Source organism: Aricia agestis, chromosome 16, assembly GCF_905147365.1.
Source record: "Aricia agestis chromosome 16, ilAriAges1.1, whole genome shotgun sequence".
Classification (NCBI taxonomy): Eukaryota; Metazoa; Arthropoda; class Insecta; order Lepidoptera; family Lycaenidae; genus Aricia; species Aricia agestis.
The window spans coordinates 13879009-13896644 of NC_056421.1; the positions used below are offsets into that span (position 1 = coordinate 13879009).

The following is a 17636-nucleotide window of genomic DNA, read 5'->3' on the forward strand; positions in this document are numbered from 1 at the left end:
GAGATAGATCATATATTGGGAACGGCCGTTAGTCACTTAATTAAAATAATAATATTATCGTAAATATAATATTATGGCAAAGCAACGTTTGCCGGGACAGTAAAAAACGATTCCTGAATTTTGTTTTATTTCTTGCTGTACTTATGTAATTGTAATTTTAATGTAAATTGTAATGTAACAGAAAAAATGTTTATGAAAATAATTGAATGTTTTTACGCAGTTGGGTTTTGTCATTATTTTATAATATAATAGGTATGTTATAAAAGAATAACTGTGTTTTATTTACCATAAGTAAGCCTTACACGCTACGGTCTACCGGGGACGGGAGAGATCCACCTGTACAGCACGCAGGTATGCCTGCACAGGTATACCGGTATGTGTGTGGGACCTGGTCGCCTGCGCAGGTCCAAAAAACTGCACAGGTATATTCCCTCACACATTCCGGTCTACCTGCGTAACGTGTATGGCTTACATTACTACCACAATAGACATAACGAATCAGTATAATATCGACTTCAAACTTTTAAAGATTCCCGCGTATCCTCGAGGACAAACGTGCATTTTTTGTAAGGTTCAAGCATTTATGCACTTTAGTTTAATGATTATAAAGTTTATTTTCAAGTGCGTTAATATTACCTCTCCGCTGTGCTCCGTTCTATCTGCATTCTGCACTAATCTTCCGCACTCTTATAGTTCGCTCACGGAAGTATAGTACATAGTATTTATTTATTACGCGCCATCTATTGAAATCTCTATGCGACAGCTCAATATTAATCAAACCTATCTTTTAGAAGTTCCCGGTTTAGCCGCTAGCAAAGCTGGCGCTGTCTTATCGGACAATTAGGGGGCGTGGCTTAGAAATGCGAATCCTCAAGGTCATTGGCAGTTGTCAGCGTCTTAAAGCGCGTTCAAACAAACAAACTTTTAGCTTTGGTATATATTTAGGTAACTTTTAATTAGTAATTAGTGCTAGAATGTTTAACTGACAGTAGCTTCAAAAACAAGGCTGTTTTCTTGAATTGAAAGGAATTATCAACAAATTACAATATTTTATGATTTCAAATTAATGAAATTCAACCAACCTTCAGAGGTAAGGGTTTGAAACGACTTAGGGACCTAAAAATTGATTATAAGCAGTTTCTTTCATGTTTGTGGGCGTCGTTTTTACTTCCAGTCCGGACCCACATAATATATTGACGATCTGTCCCTGAATTCTCATTAAAAAAATTCCCAAAATATTTCGCTACCAAAAATAACTTTGCTGGGAGTTTGTATAAACTTTATATTAATTTTCTCTAAGCGTTAATCTAAGAGATATCGTTTTTAATTAAAATTATTAAAGTTAAATACTTTAGCAATACTTCAGCACCAGTAAGCCACCTAGATAGGTCAAACCACGGTCACAATGAAAACTAACGTAAATATGGAGATGGTCAACGCAATATACATAAGACCTAGGAGGTTTTTTAGATATCTAACTTTTCCATACAAACTATCGAATGCAAGTTGTCTAAGTTTCCAGCTATAATTAGCGTTTGCTCACTTTCCAACAGGCAAACTCTGCTTATTTAAGAAATTAGTGATAGGGTCCCGTTTTTACCCTTTGGGTACGGAACCCTAAAATGGTCTCAAAATACCACAATACAACGTAGCGAAGTACCAGGAGATTATGAGCTGGGCGAAGGTCTATTATTGTACCCGAGGGTTATGATTAGACCAAAAGGATGTCCTTGTATTATCATTTTGTGAAAGATTCATGCTTCATCACGAATGAGACAACTCGACCTAATAAATCACGGTTACTAAGAAAGCTGACCTAAAGATTCAAAAAGATCTATGGAAAGATTTAAAAAGCGAAGAACGAGCATGTAGCAATTTTTTTTTATGAAATTAGGGACCCGCGAACGAACAAACGGGTCACCTGATGGGAAGCAACTTCCGTCGCACAGTTGATCGAAAATCGAGTTTCATAGACATAGGAACTTGAGTTTCCAGATTTTTTTTTTTTGGGCTGAAATATGTTCTCCTACATGTTATTACATAACAAAATGTAAAAAGACTCAGCTGTGTGTAATAATAATGGAGTTATAATTTTTTTTTTAAATTTTAGCATGGAGCCGACAGGAAAAATGAGCATATCTCTGGAATCGCATGGTTGGCCGTTATATCCTCACACACTATTATAGTACTGTTACGTGCTAGGGTTCGAGGATTTGGAGAGAAAGACCTGGTGACTCTCTTGAAGACTTTATTAACACTGCACTAAACACTAGGTCACAACACTTAGCACTAAGTCCAAACACTAATCACTAGGTCCAATCACTAAGCACTATCACTGTCCTAGGTCGTAGCCAAGTCGCAGATTTCACTGGTTCACTCACTATTGATCACTTGTTGTCGCCTCGAAGATCGCTCAGATCGAACTGACTCGCCGGGCCTGTCTGCGGCTTTTTATATGGCGAGACGAATTCCAGAAAGTTCCCGATTCACGTAAACAAGTAAACAACCGTGGGAACTTTCTAGGAGGCTCGAGCATGTACCACAATAAAACTGCCGTCCTTAGGATAAGTGCAGTAAATTGAATTTTTTGGTAAATTTAATTTAGACATTATGGACTCAGTCATAAGGTCTAAATTAAAACACGTAAACACGCAAACAAATAAACGGTAAACACGTAAATAAACATTGGACCTTTCTAGAAGGTTCAGTATGTACTTGCGCACCTCATGCCATCTAGTGTTGATTAGGGGATTTATGTTGCCTGTGCTCCCTCGGTAAGTTTCGCTGGTTTGTCGCTAGATGGCACCACGTGTCCGTATACCATGTACCGTAACAATACTAATTATTACTCACATTTTGGCATATTTTGTATTACGGCACCATTTGCGATTTTTTTTCTAAAATTCATCAAAATTAAAAATATTTATTCTATTTGTATTTGTTGCAAAAGTTTATGTTGTGGTTAAATGAGGTCTCTTTCATAATATTTTAAAATCATAGGATCACATAATTGGCCAAGTGCGAGTCGGACTCGCGCACGAAGGGTTCCGTACCATTATAGAGCAAAATTAGGCCATAAATTGTGTTTTTCTATGAGAGTCCCACTTAATTTTATATTTTAGTGTAATATTATAGTTAAATATTAAATTACACATATAACTAAGGATTGTGTAAAAATTCAAGAACCTATCTGTTGCCATTATTGATATCTAAAACCAAAAAAGCCCAAAATTCACGTTTGTTGTATGGGAGCCTCCCTTAAATATTACATTTATTTTGTTTTTAGTATATTTTGTTATTGTAGCGAAAATAGATATTACATAATCTGCGTCCTGCGAAAATCCTTAGTTATATGTGTACTTTAATATTTAACTATAATATTACACTAAAATATAAAATTAAGTGGGACTCTCATAGAAAAAACACAATTTATGGCCTAATTTTGCTCTATAATGTTACGGAACCTTTCGTGCGCGAGTACGACTCGCACTTGGCCAATTATGTGATCCTATGGTATTAAAATATTATGAAAAAGACCTCATTTAACCACAGCATAAACTTTTGCAACAAATACAAATAGAATAAATAAGTATTTTTAATTTTGATGAATTTTAGAAAAAAAATCGCAAATGGTGCCGTAATACAAAATATGCCAAAATGTGAGTAATAATTAGTACTATAATAGTGTGTGAGGATATAACGGCCAACCATGCGATTCCAGAGATATTATGCTCATTTTTCCTGTCGACTCCATACAACAATTTATTTAAAAAATTATAACTCCCTTATTATTACACACAGCTGAGTCTTTTTTATATTTTGTTATGTAATAACAACTAGGAGAACATATTTCAGCCTAAAAAATGACATCTGGAAACTCAAGTTCCTATGTCTATGAAACTCGATTTTCGATCCACTGTGCGTCGCCCATGGACACTCGCAGCATCAGAAGAGCTGCAGGTGCGTTGCCGGCCTTTTAAGAGGGTATAGGGTAATAGGGGAGGGTAGGGAAGGGAATAGGGTAGGGGATTGGGCCTCCGGTAAACTCACTCACTCGGCGAAACACAGCGCGAGCGCTGTTTCACGCCGGTTTTCTGTGAGAACGTGGTATTTCTCCGGTCGAGCCGGCCCATTCGTGCCGAAGCATGGCTCTCCCACGTATTACGTACGTACTATTTTAACCGACTACCAAAAACGAGGAGGTTATACGTTCGGCTGTGGATATTTTTTTAGCACTGCAATTATCTGAGTAGGCATCAGCTTACTTTCCAACATAACAGGCAATCCGGCTGCTCATTTAAAAAGAAATAACATCAAAATGCTGTGAACACAACGTGCAACGTAGCGAAGTACCAGGAGATTATGAGCGGGGCGAAGCTCTATTATTGTACCCGAGGGAGGTACTCATTAGAACCAAGGATGTCCTTGTTTTGTGATCAATATGTCAAGGCAGGAGTATGAGTTTGTACTTTATTATGAAAGACTTGTTTATAATAATAATAATTAGTATTCGGACTTACAATCCGACTATAAGCACTCAAAAATGCCGAAATATGCATGCAAGATACATGCATTTATAAAAATGGCCAAAAGTTAACCAAGTTTTGTTGATAACAGAACCCTAAAACGGAACCATAACCAGCAGATTTTTTGTATATTGATAAGTTAATGGTTATATAATTTAAAAGTAACATTGTCCTACAAATAGAACAATCCATATTTTAGGACCATCAAATCAAAGTATGAAATCGTCTTATCAAAATGAAGCTACTCACAAAAAATTAGCTTGATAGTAGTTAAAAAATGTGCTCTAGGCAACCCGGACGAAAATATATTCCGTCTCGACAAAATTTATATTCCTAGCTGGTGCCCGCGACTTCGTCCACGTCAGCATAGTAGGTAAAGTTGTAGGAAATTTTATGAGCTTTCATTATGAATAGACCTTTTTTTCTCTACAACGCACCGTTTTAGTGATATGAGCAAAAAACGAAAAATATTGAAACTTGAGCCCCTCCCCCCACCATAGGCGATATCGTAATATTTGATTTTGTGTTGAGCCGACCTCTAAGTAATATTCGTGCAAAATTTGAAGTAAATCCATCCAGTACTTTCTGAGTTTATCCCGGACATACATACAGACAAACAGACAAACAGACAATCAGACAAACAGGCAAAAATTCTAAAAACTATATTTTTGGCTTCCATATCGAATGTAGATCATGTCCCAAGTATTATTTTTCAAAAATATTCAATGTACAGAATTGAGTATAGATTATCTCACGATAAACAAAAGTCTACGCGTAATAGCAAGCAATTTCCAATTCCTTAGTGTCTATACACACCAGGCCGAAGTTACGCGGCGGAAATTCATGATTACGCCCGCAATGTCAAACGCATACAATATACGGACGGAACGCGACGGAATAGTGTGTCATCGGTAATTTAAAATATATTGCGGGCGTGATCATGCGGAATTTCCGCCGCGTAACTTCGGCCTAGTGTGTTTAGACACTTGCACAATATTATAATACCTTAAGCCTCTATCCACTATTCTTTAATCCGATTATAAAGAAACATTTAACATTAGCAAATGGTTTAGTTTGTTACCGACAGAATATTATGTTTACGTTACCACGTTCAAACAACGTGAAAGACACGAAACAAAGAACAGAAACGAAATAGTCAATTTGGAACTCCGTTATAGTTGTTTTTGAATTCCAAAACCAAATTTCATCAAAACAGGTTAAAAGTGGTTTAAGTGTCAAGATATTATAAACAGACAGATAAGCGGACACACCGTGGTGTTTATAATATACATTACCTATATAGTGTTACATATTCGTTAATATTTCGTGAATTCTGAAAATTATATTATCCTTTCCTTTCCGGGAACTCAAACATATCAACAACCGACAAAATTGAGTTTTCAGCAACGTGATGAGGTAACAAACAACAGGCAGACAGAACTTTGCATGTATAATCTATATCCATACTAATATTATAAATGCGAAGGTGTGGCTGTCTTTCTTTTACCTCTTTACGCCCAGAAGATTAATCAAAATCGGTTCAGTATTTTTGGAGATTTAATTCTCAGTTACGTACAATTTTGAAGTCGGTTTTATCTTTTTAAATAAAATACAATTATTGTATTTTGTATGGGCAAGCGACCCAGCGTCGTGAGCTTGCCCATACAAATCACAAAAAAATGTTTTTCTAGCGCTGCTACTTTCACAGTGAACTCTCTATAAGGGACACATACACACCCTAAAGTATTATCATTTATCACTAAGTTTCCCCTGTATAAATGTAAAATGAAGTAGTTTAGCAATAAGTTACGAGCGATAAATAATATTGGCACGGTTCTTCGGCGTTGTATTTATTACTTCTAACGTGGGACATGTACCGAATACAATACAATATGAAATGGGCAGTAAATCATAGTAATGGCTTATTTATTGCCGGTTTCATCGAAGATACGGAGTGATTTTGTAATGCCCAAGTGTGGGCACAATACATTAGAGCATTGATTACCAAAGTGGTCCAGGTAGACCCCAGTGGTCGACGGGAGTCCGACAGGGGTCTACGCTTGCGTGGAAAAAATTGGGGGTCCACAAGTCGTTAACGGGGGTCTATAAAAATTTATTTGGTGACCCGACTCGCCGATGCCGCGCTGCCCGCCCGCCTAGTTAAAATCGTGTCTATATCGTGGAAACGTGCCACTTTTTAGAATAATTAATTAAATAAGTTTCATTGTAGGGGAGTTTCGGGGAGTCCGTAGTATGCACCAACACCTTAAAAGTGAGCCACGAAACAAAGAAGTTTGGGAACCTCTGCACTAGAGCATAATATAGACCCACACTCTCTTTCTCTCTTAAGTGAGTCATAGCCCATGATGATCGACACAACCTTGTTAAGCTAGCTGTGTATTTATTTTATGATTTTATAGCACCCAAATGTGTACGCAATACGCTAGAGCACACTCTCTTCCTTCATAACTCATAGCCCAGGTTTATCGACAGAACCTTCTTGATATTATGATATAGTTTTCTTTCTACTCGACCCTGTACCAGGATGACTCAAAATATTTGAATTCAGGTTGACCGCAACAACTGCAGACGTAGTCGAACTACGAACACGTAGTAACTTGGCAAAAAAGAGTCTGTCGCGGTGACAGCGGGACGTAAAAGTTTTCATTTATGGCAACATTACTACGTCTTGTCAACTCTAGTACATTTTGTGTCGAAAGTGCGTTCAAACTTCAAACGTAGAGTTGCCTATGATAAAATAAAAGTGACCTCATATAAAACGCACTCTTTTTTGCCAAGCTTTAAGTGCAATTTTATCGTATATGTTTTATTTTATCTAAACATACAATAATATTGAACAATATTTTATTAAACAACTGCACAATAAAAATGATCGTCTAGACCAGGGTTTCTCAAAGTGGGGTACGCGAATGCCATACGACGGCAAGGGGTTCGCGACAAAATTAACGTAATGGTGGCTTGATAACTGGCTGGAAAAGATGGCTGGATTCGTAACCGGTTTGAGGTCATGAACGAGAGCATAATTTCTGGTTTGAGGGTCAAGCAACACAGGAGTTACTATTAGAAATGTCCGTAGAACTCTACAAGCTGATTTCAAAAGAATGTCTTTGATAGATTTTTGGGCAGCTAGTCTAGCTGCCCAAAAAGACAGGTAGAGTATTTCAAACAATCGAGCAAAGCGGTGAATTTCCTTTTCCCCTTTGCTACAACATACTTATGTGAGAGTGGGTTTTCACCGTGGTTTTCACACCTGGTCATGATAAAAACTTAATACAGAAATCGACTTGATACGAGTCAGAAATTGTCTAAAATTACTCCTAACATTGATTCCATTTGCGACAAGAAACAAGCACACCCATCACATTATTATTAGAAAGACATTTCTTTTGGCACTTAGAGTTACCTTTTATTCAAATAAAAACCTTCCATTAGTTAGTAAGGGGTTCGCTGTCACCTGGAAATTTGAACAGGGGTTCATGGAGCCGAAAGTTTGAGAAACCCTGGTCTAGACTCTATACTCTAGGGTACGGTGCCACCTTTTATTTTTGCATTTAAAGTGCATTGGTTACTTTAAGTAAGAACAATGAAGTAGGTACACAGTATAAAAATAAAGTACAATTTATTTTTAATCGATAAATTTTGTTCAACGAAAAATACTTACGACTTCAACAGAAATCAAATTATAAGAAATATAGTATTTTCGCGTACTTACTTTAGTATTAATATAAAGTACAGATTACAATAATTACCTTAAATAACGTACTATACTTTATTATAAAGTACGGATGGCAAACCTTCTCTAGGGGCCCGCTGTCGAGCGGCAACTTTGTCGACAGTAGCGCTTTTAATATTATATCTCTGGTTTCAGCTAGCGCGGTTGTCATAATACATCACAATTTAATACGACAATCTATCAATGTTCCCACCGGTACCAAACATGGAATATTTTTATGTTTTTCGAGAGAAATACACATATTTTTTCACGTTTGTAACATAAGTGAAGTATTCCTACGTGTTATACAAACGTATGTACACTTATTATAAATAAGTACAGTTTACTTAATAATAATTATAATATTATAAAGCTGAAAAGTTTGTTTGTTTGTTTGAAAGCGATAATCTCAGGAAGTACTGGACCGATTTCAAAAAGTATTAAATCGCTGTATAGCTAAGTAAAAATATCCCTGAGTGCTATAGGCTATGTATGTTTCACGGGCGGAGCCGGGGCGGACCACTAGTGTTAAATAATCTTAAAGCTACTCCCTAAAATTATTTGTAAATTCATAATGCTTTGGGACAGAGCTATAAATTGGGAAAATTAAAACTATGAATATTAAAATTGTTAAATTTTTAACCCTCGATTGGTCGCGTGGGGTCTTTAAAAGCCCGGAGTTTGCGAAATCGAGAAAAAACTATATTTAAATTAATCTTAGCAACTCCCCTCTTTAGGTAGCTTCCTAAAAGGAATTATATTTCGATATAATTGCCACTAATCTGAGCTCGCGTGCATGTATTATGTGTTACAGATGTGTTTATTCACGCTGGGGTCTTTAAAGACCCCAGGTGACCAACCGCGTAACTAAACTCGATTTTCTATTTTCATACAGTTTTCACACCGAAATGGGTTTCTTTTATGATTTTCCTTGTATTTTAATATTAAACCAATTAAAATGTTCGTGTGTTAATTCTTATTGTTTTATATTGCATATAAGAAGTTCTAGACGCACTTTTCCAGAAATGCATATTTTGCTATGTAGACCAAAATGATAATGATTATTTTTTGGTCATGATTAGGAACTAATTGTCGGTATATTTACCATACGTTTAAAGTATTAGAACAGGAAAATGTATAAAGTATACAAGGTTTTTTTTTTATGAAATAAGGGGGCAAACGAGCAAACGGGTCACCTAATGGAAAGCAACTTTCGTCGCCCATGGACACTCGCAGCATCAGAAGAGCTGCAAGTGCGTTGCCGGCCTTTTAAGAGGGAATAGCTTAATATAGTAAGGAAGGGAAGGGAATAGGGGAGGGTAGAGAGGGGAATAGGGTAGGGGATTGGGCCTCCGGTAAACTCACTCACTCGACGAAACGTTTCACGCCGGTTTTCTGTGAGAACGTGGTATTTCTCCGGTCGAGCCGGCCCATTCGTGCCGAAGCATGGCTCTCCCACGTATAAAAAAAAATGCTGAAAATTTGTCAATGTTTAACATTCCATAGTTTATATGTTATTTGGACTTAGCTTTTTAAATTTCAATCTAAGTTATAGGAAATTTAATTAATCTACACGTATCATTTTTTTTAAATTGTGGTAAAACGTGTAGGTAACTAACCTACACGTTTTACCACAATTAAAAAAAAAATGTTGATTTTTTTTTTAATTTTCCCAACTCTCGGTTTCCACTATAAATTTTTTGACTTCTATTTTTAATTTGTAAGTTTTGGTTATAAGTATTCAAAATATAATAAATTTTTGATTAAATCTGATTAACATTGAATTAAATAATAATAATTTACAGAAAAAAGTTAAGAAATAATATATAAATTTATGCCATTTTTATGTCATTTAATTTTCGGGCTTTCGAAGACCCCAGGTGACCAACGGCGTTATTTTAAAAGCGCGACCAACCGAGGGTTAATGATAGTAAGGCTGAATCCCGTGAGTTTTAGTCATAGACTTAAGTAGTCTGAGCTTGCTAATCTGTACTAAAACTGTATTGCTACTGGATGCTCAAGAATTTTGTTACAGATCTAGATGTTTTTTCAGTACTAAGTGTTTATGTAGAAATGCGTTTGTGGACAAATCAAATGTAGGGTACATTTTCTTACAAAAAACTGTCCCTCTCCCGAGATTAAATTTATTAGAATAACATTTTTTTTAAATCAATTAATAAGCTTAAACGTGAAGAGGTAATACCTAATCAAAGAAAGACACTTTCAGACACAATAATTATCTAAGTATTAGATAATTATACAATAATATATTATATATTACAATATGTCTACGTAACTGTAAAAATATTTGAATTTTATGACAATACAACTAGGTACTAAAACACTGTTCTAACCACTATAGCAATAAAATCCCTAGCTTTATGCGAGCTCCACACTCGCGGCGCGAAAGCCCGCGAAGGCCGCGACCCGCGAATGTAGGGGGTTTCGCGGCTTCGCGCTTCGCGGCTTTCCCCATCCGGTGTCGGTTTTTAGCCCGCGGCAAAGGGCTCGCGAAGCGTGAACGCGAACATCATCCACACTCGCTTTTATTCGGAGTCGCACAAAATGTCAGAGCAGCAGCAACAGTGACTTCAGAGTCCGTTTTACTCAAATGCGCGAAGATTGCGAGTATAGAGTTCAAGGCGCGTAGCGCCCGTGAATCGTGGCCGCAATATATATTTAGTTCGCGTCGTGTTCAAGGCACGTAGCTGACGTGAATCGTGGCCGCTATTCGCGCCGCGAGTGTGGAGAGGGCTTTGTAATAGTAAACTGTTTCACCCCACGAGGTGTCTGTCACCTGCGTCGGTATATTTAGCTTTGTTTGTGTTAGAATTAGTATTGTTTATACTACGCGGCGCAGGATGTTGTTGTTACCTATACATTGTAACGAGAATTAGAGAAGGTTACTATAGTATATATTATGTATTATTAGTTAACTAACTTAATTCAATTTATTTAAAATTTAACTCACTTAATTCAATTAAACTTAATTCAATTTACATCAAATTGAAAACGTTCATTGCTCTTTCTTTAAGTTAAAATACTATACTAGAAATGTACCATACTCTAAGTAACTTTACTTTTAAAACATTTTAGATTTACCTTTATTACATTTTTTTAATTAATACAATACCTCCTACTTTTTACTTTAAGTAGGCACGAGGTAGGTACTCCGTACTTGATAGGAAGAGTTTTGGTCTATGTTAATACATATACGAGTACCAAAACTCTTCCTTTTAACAACTTTTTAATAACATGTAATGTTCAAGAAGAGAAAAAAGTAAGAAAAGGAATAAAAAAAACTGTTTTTTATGAAAGCGGCAAAGCGTCATAGATACTCTTTTTTATGTTACACCAGACGACGCCAACAATTTCTTTTATCACACACATTTTGCCTTCGCGGAATTCCTCACTGGAAAACGTGGACGGAGACGCGCGGTACATCTAGTTTTATAATATTATCACTAAATGGACGATCACCCTAGACGATCGTTTTTTTAATGAAATAAGGGGGCAAACGAGCAAACTGGTCACCTGGTGGAAAGCAACTTCCGTCGCCCATGGACACTCGCAACATCAGAAGAGCTGCAGGTGCGTTGCCGTTTTTTTAAGAGGGAATAGGATATATTAAGGGGAGGGTAGGGATGGGAAGGGAAGGGAAAAGGGGAGGATAGGGAAGGGAATTGAGCCTCCGGTAAACTCACTTACTCGGCGAAACACAGCGCAAGCGCTGTTTTATTGTGTAATATTATCATTGAACAATATTTTTGAACAATTTATTTGACAAAAATATTGAAATGCATTCAATATCAAGTGTCAACCCTAGACGGTCAATAATTTTGCACAATACGTGAAGTTGCACAGTAAAATTGATCGTCTAGGGGCCCGCTAAGAATATATTATGATAAAGTCTAGCATACTTTTACCCCACTTTTGGATTACACAGCGGTCTCTGGGAAACTCGCAACATAATCCATCAGGCGGCAGATGTGACGGATGGGCCGCCAATCAATACCTGACCCACTTTGCGCCCGATACTTTCGTGCTTACAATAATGACACATCATCATCGTTTTATCCGACCAAGGGCAAATCTAGGTGCAGCAGTAAAATTGCCGTTTTTTGCATAAATTGAGGCTTAAGGACTTTTAATAACTTCAAATAAAAAGCTGTGCATTTTATGTGTAGCCAGATATATTAGCTAGGTGATGAAAAAGATAAATTGTAAGGTTTGTTCAAATGTTACAAGATGTTAGTTATCGTGTTCTTCAACTCACGTTTGCAATTCTAAGGGCCAGTTTCACCACTTCCTGATAAGTGCCGAATAGGCTATTCACCACTTAACTCCACAGAAGTATGGAGAATCTGTCAAAAAAGTTGTGAATAGCCTATTCGGCACTTTATCAGAAAGTGGTGAAACAGGCCCTAAAAGTGATGGTTTTATATTTCAATAAAATACTACCCGAAACCGAAAGTTTTGTCTGGTTCTCAGAATGGTTACATATCTGATGTACAGTGAAATTTAAAATGTTACTGTACCTACTTAGTTACTGGAATAGCAAAGGGCTGAAAATGGCCTGAACATCTTCGAGAAAGGGATGATATGGCCATATCTGCTTGTTTTTACTCTTGACTGAAAATAAAGCTTTTCACAGCACCCAAACTATTAATACAATTTTAATTAATGTGGTCATTACATTTCCAAAAATTGCTGGTGTAAAAGTGCCTCTTCACAATGTTCCATGCTGGCCCACTACAAGCCATCGCCATTGTGCAGACGGGGTATGGTGTATGATGGCGGACGATGGTTGCAGTGGATTGCCAGGCAGTAAATACCCATGCGCCAATTTCTTTAACACCAAGTGATCGTTGTCTACAATGGGTCATCCTGCTCCATTGTACATTTGAAGCTATATAATAAAATTCGCCTTATCGGGTTGTACGTTGCTTATATTTTTTGCACCCGAAGCAAAGAGAAACGCAGATAGAAATCAAGTGCTCTCTTCATCACACTTTCTATAGAAGCTTGATAAAGTTTGTGATAGTCAGCTGTGTTTAAAGAGAATAGCAAGAATCATGGTATAGATTATATATGGAAATTAAAATTTATACGGAAGTAGATTAAGGATTTGGATAAACATTAAACACATTTTTTTATCCCCTATAGGCACAATCTGATACTCCTTTAGGCGAGCAAAGCCGCGAATACTATACAGGAATCAAGCAGGCTTATTGAACATGTTGAGAGAAAATATATTTATTTATTTTATTCCTTTGAAATCGAAACTTTGTACGGCATATTATGTGTGGAAAGTGGAAACTCACCGGTGGGAAGCCAAAAATTTTGATTCCGACATAATGGCTCTTGTTTTACGAGTCGGATTTTCCGATTTTCCCCGAATTTCATTTCACACAAAAGAAATAGGAACAAAGCGATCATTGTTTAAGTAATAAAATCGCAAATTCTATTAACCTGGCTGTGTTTTATACAACTACGAGATTGAATTTGTTAGATCGTTTACTATTGATGAATAAATTTGATGCACCATCGAGGAAATTGATTCCTAGGCAGTTGACAGACCAACGTTATTTGGTCGGATCTTGTCAATTTAATGTTAATTGTGATCTGTCGGCTTGGTTTGATGTAACGTGACTACGTAGTTCCCCCATCTGCCTAGGAATCAACTTCTCTGATAGTACTATTAGAGAAGTTGATTAGGCAGATGGCGGACCTACGTCATTTGGTCGGATTATGTAATCATGTCAGCTGTCATCTGTTGGCCGCGACATAACGCGACCAAATTACGTAGGTCTGCCATGTGCGCGGTCTGCAAGGTATAAAATCGACACTACATAACTGGTAGTGAATATACTATCAGAGAAATTATTTCAAAGGCAGCTGACAGAACTATGTAATTTGGTCGGGCTATGTCAAGCCTAATCGACATTCACAAATCACTGTTGGCATTGACTTGGTGGAACCCAACTAAATATTCGTGATCTTTCATTTGTTAGCTGTGCTTGATATAACCCTACCAAATTACGTAGTTCCTCCATCACATTTTCTGATGGTACTTGACTTACGTATTTCTCACTAAATTGACTGCAAATATTAGATCAGTCTAATCCAATCGGGCTGGATCCCCCGGGAGAGAGAGGTCGATATATCTGATAATCTACTTCATACATAATTCATACTATACCAGTAGACACTGCTGAGGTCGACACACGGACAATTTTAAGATGTAGATAAGCTACGCATAAGGTACAGGTTAAATTTTTTGTGGTCAATCGAAGGATCAACCCCTTTTTTAACAAAATAATTATCTTGCAAAGCTGATGCAAAAGATATTTTTGTGTTGATATATAGTCCATAATATATCGAGGTAACCTCTGGGCTATGTTACGAGTGTAAAATCACGTTGCAATCAATAAGAATAAATAGTGTAAAATGTAAAATAATAGTATTTTAAAAAGATACCATAAAACCGACTTCAAACTGTACGTAATTAAGAACAAAAATTCCCTATCTCAAAAACTACTAAACCGATTTTGAAGAAACTTGCACTTTTGAAAGGTACCTTGGTTCAGAAGCTGCTATAGATTAACATTTATACAAAATTTGGACGGTTCTAAAAAAATTGCATACCTACTCGTCGAATTGATAACCTCCTTTTTTTGAAGTCGGTTAAAAAAATGATAAAAGACGCGGGCAACAGCTTGTACAGAATACATAATATTATTATAGGTGTACCACAATCTGATGGCAAAAAGTGAGAAAGTAAATTGACTCTATCAATACCGGGGTAATTGGAATAAATTATTTTGATCCTTTTTTTCGTTATAGCGGCTTAAATTCTGTGTGTGAAACATGCAAGTATATAAATTGATCCAATGATCAAGGATATTTTTTGAAAATCTGCTGTCAAAATTTGCCATCAGATTCTGGTAGACCTATACAAGTACTATTATCAAAATAACGAGGCACGCATTTTATACAGCGTGTATCAAAACTAAGTGTTAATATTTTAGGGTGTGTGAGAGTTCACAGTTAAAGAAGCAGCGCTGAAAGACCAATAATTTTTTTGTGATTTGTATGGGCAAGCTCCCCGGCGCCCCGAGTTTTCCCATACAAAAGTGATAAAAAACTGCTTTTCAGAGCTGCTTCTTTTACAGTGAACTGTAAACATGCGACTCATACACACCCTAAAGTATTACCACCTAGTTTTGTTACACCCTGTATAAAGTTTTGTGCTTGACCATACCGTTTGTACTATCTATAAAGTACGCATTAAAAAGTGATGATTTAATCATATCCTTACATTTTCACCCTGGTTTCTTAAAACGTTATGAAGGAAAATCCAGGGATAATAGCTACCTATTTTAACAGTTGTGTTTTTAAGGTATAATATGTTTGACATTCTCTAGCTAAGCTAAATATCTACAGTTATATTATAAGCTAAACAATTTTTGAAAAATGTGGAGATGTAATATAATTATGTTCACAGGACGAAATGTATGCTTTAAGAACATAATATTTATATAATTATGCATCAGATGTTGTTTTCAATTACCATAAAGTGTAATATTATGTATGGTTTTTCTTAAAAAAAGTTACCCTACAATAATATGCACTGAATAAAATTTGGTTTACAAAGACTTCTTAAAGTAAAAAAATAGAGTGCATTGTTTAAATCCGTTCAAATACAAGTACATCCAGAAAAACATTTCAAATGAACATAAAGAAATATAGTGACAATCCCATATTTTAATTTATTCGTCCAATATCACATAAACACACTAAATTACGTAGAAGCTACCTGTTAATATACTTATCAACAAACCTTAAAAAGTAAACGAAAAAGGCTAAACTCGAAAAACATAAAAAAACATTTAGGTACAAGATAGATTAAAACAAAATTGTACCTTGTATGTATGTATGGCAAATCCTGGTACAGGAGCACACACAAACACTCACAACCGCGGCCGCCCGCCTACTGCCGCCCTGCCCTGGGCGGTAAAGCTCGCTGTGCTCCGAGCTTCGAGCTTCAAGCTTATTTTTAGCTTTTTTTGAACTTTGCATATTTATCGACGTTGTATGGTAAACTGTATGAATGGAGAATTGAGTATATTATTTAAGCTTCGCTTTGAGATTCAAGCTTTTTGAATTTTCGAAGCTATCGATCGGTGAAAATTAACCCAGGTTTATGTGTTTGCACAACCTACGTGTTACGTGTTATTTAAAGCTCTCACTTGAACTTTTAGCTTTTTCTTACCTTGTATTGTAATTGACTTGAACGGAATAAAGTTAAATGTGTTAACGAGAATTTAAAACTTCTTCAAAGAACTTTTTATGTTTTCTAGCTGTGCGTATCTATCAGACAATTTAAAGATGAAATGTATTATTTATTTGAGTACGAGTAATATACTGGATAATATTATAGTGGATAGCAAGGTGTAACAAAACTAAGTGATAATACTTAAGGGTGTGTAATGTGTATGTGTCCCTTAGATATAGAGTTAACTGTGATTTGTCAAAGCTGCGCTGAAGGAAGCTTTTTTTTGTATGGGCAAGCACCTCAGCAGCGTCATGAATTTTCCCACACAATAGTTTTAAAAACGTTACTCTTTCAGCATTGCTACTTTTACAGTGAACTCTATATACTAACCCATTGATTTGAAAGGGATGACACTACGATGTTGCCACTTTTTAATTTCTTCACTTTCTTGACAGACTATGCTAATAAGACGTATTATCACTTAGTTTTGTTACACCCTGTATACTTTTCCTAGGTTCCTGATGAAAACATATTGACAAGCTGTGTGTAGTTTTGTGCGTTTATGTTTTGTATTTAATTAGAAAGCTGTTTGAAATGACCTGGACGCTCCAGCTCTTAGCTATCTATACTAAGAATAATAGGAGAATGTGGAAAAAACGGGGCAAATTATTTGAAAGGGCTTATCTCGCGAACTACTGGAGCAATTTTTATGTTATTTATAGCTTTTGATGTCGGCATTGAGCGCGGTGACCGAATCAAGAAAACCTAACAATCGTTTAACGTCGTTTCAGTTCTGCAGTCGTTTCAGTGCGTGTGACTAAGCGATTGCGTGTAGACTACCTGTTAACTGCAATAGTCTTACCGCGGCAGCCCTCGAGTGCCACACGTATTTTAATAAGACGTGTAAACTGTAAATACTGGGGGGTAAGCCAAGATTAGACGAGTCGAACGTCAACGTCATATTAACGAACGCTTATGTCAGTTCCTTAATTCCTAGATTCCTTAACGAAGCGAAAACGGAAAGATCTTGGCTCACCCCCCCCGTTGTACCCCCGGCCTAAAACCGTGATCGTCAGGCCGACGCGCGACGCGTGCACAA

General features: G+C 36.5%; 1 protein-coding gene across 2 annotated transcripts in view; it reads right to left on the reverse strand.

Annotated features, from left to right (window-relative positions):
* The window catches only part of LOC121734699 (neuroglobin-like), a 114689-nt gene extending 98452 nt beyond the window's left edge, over positions 1 to 16237 (reverse strand). The window contains exon 1 of one of the 2 annotated variants that reach the window (XM_042125300.1): positions 16185 to 16237. The gene's annotated coding sequence lies outside the window, so the exon portion shown is untranslated. The remainder of the gene's footprint in view (positions 1 to 16184) is intronic. The other variant, XM_042125299.1, reaches the window with a different exon arrangement.
* Between the last annotated feature and the right edge of the window lie 1399 nt (positions 16238 to 17636).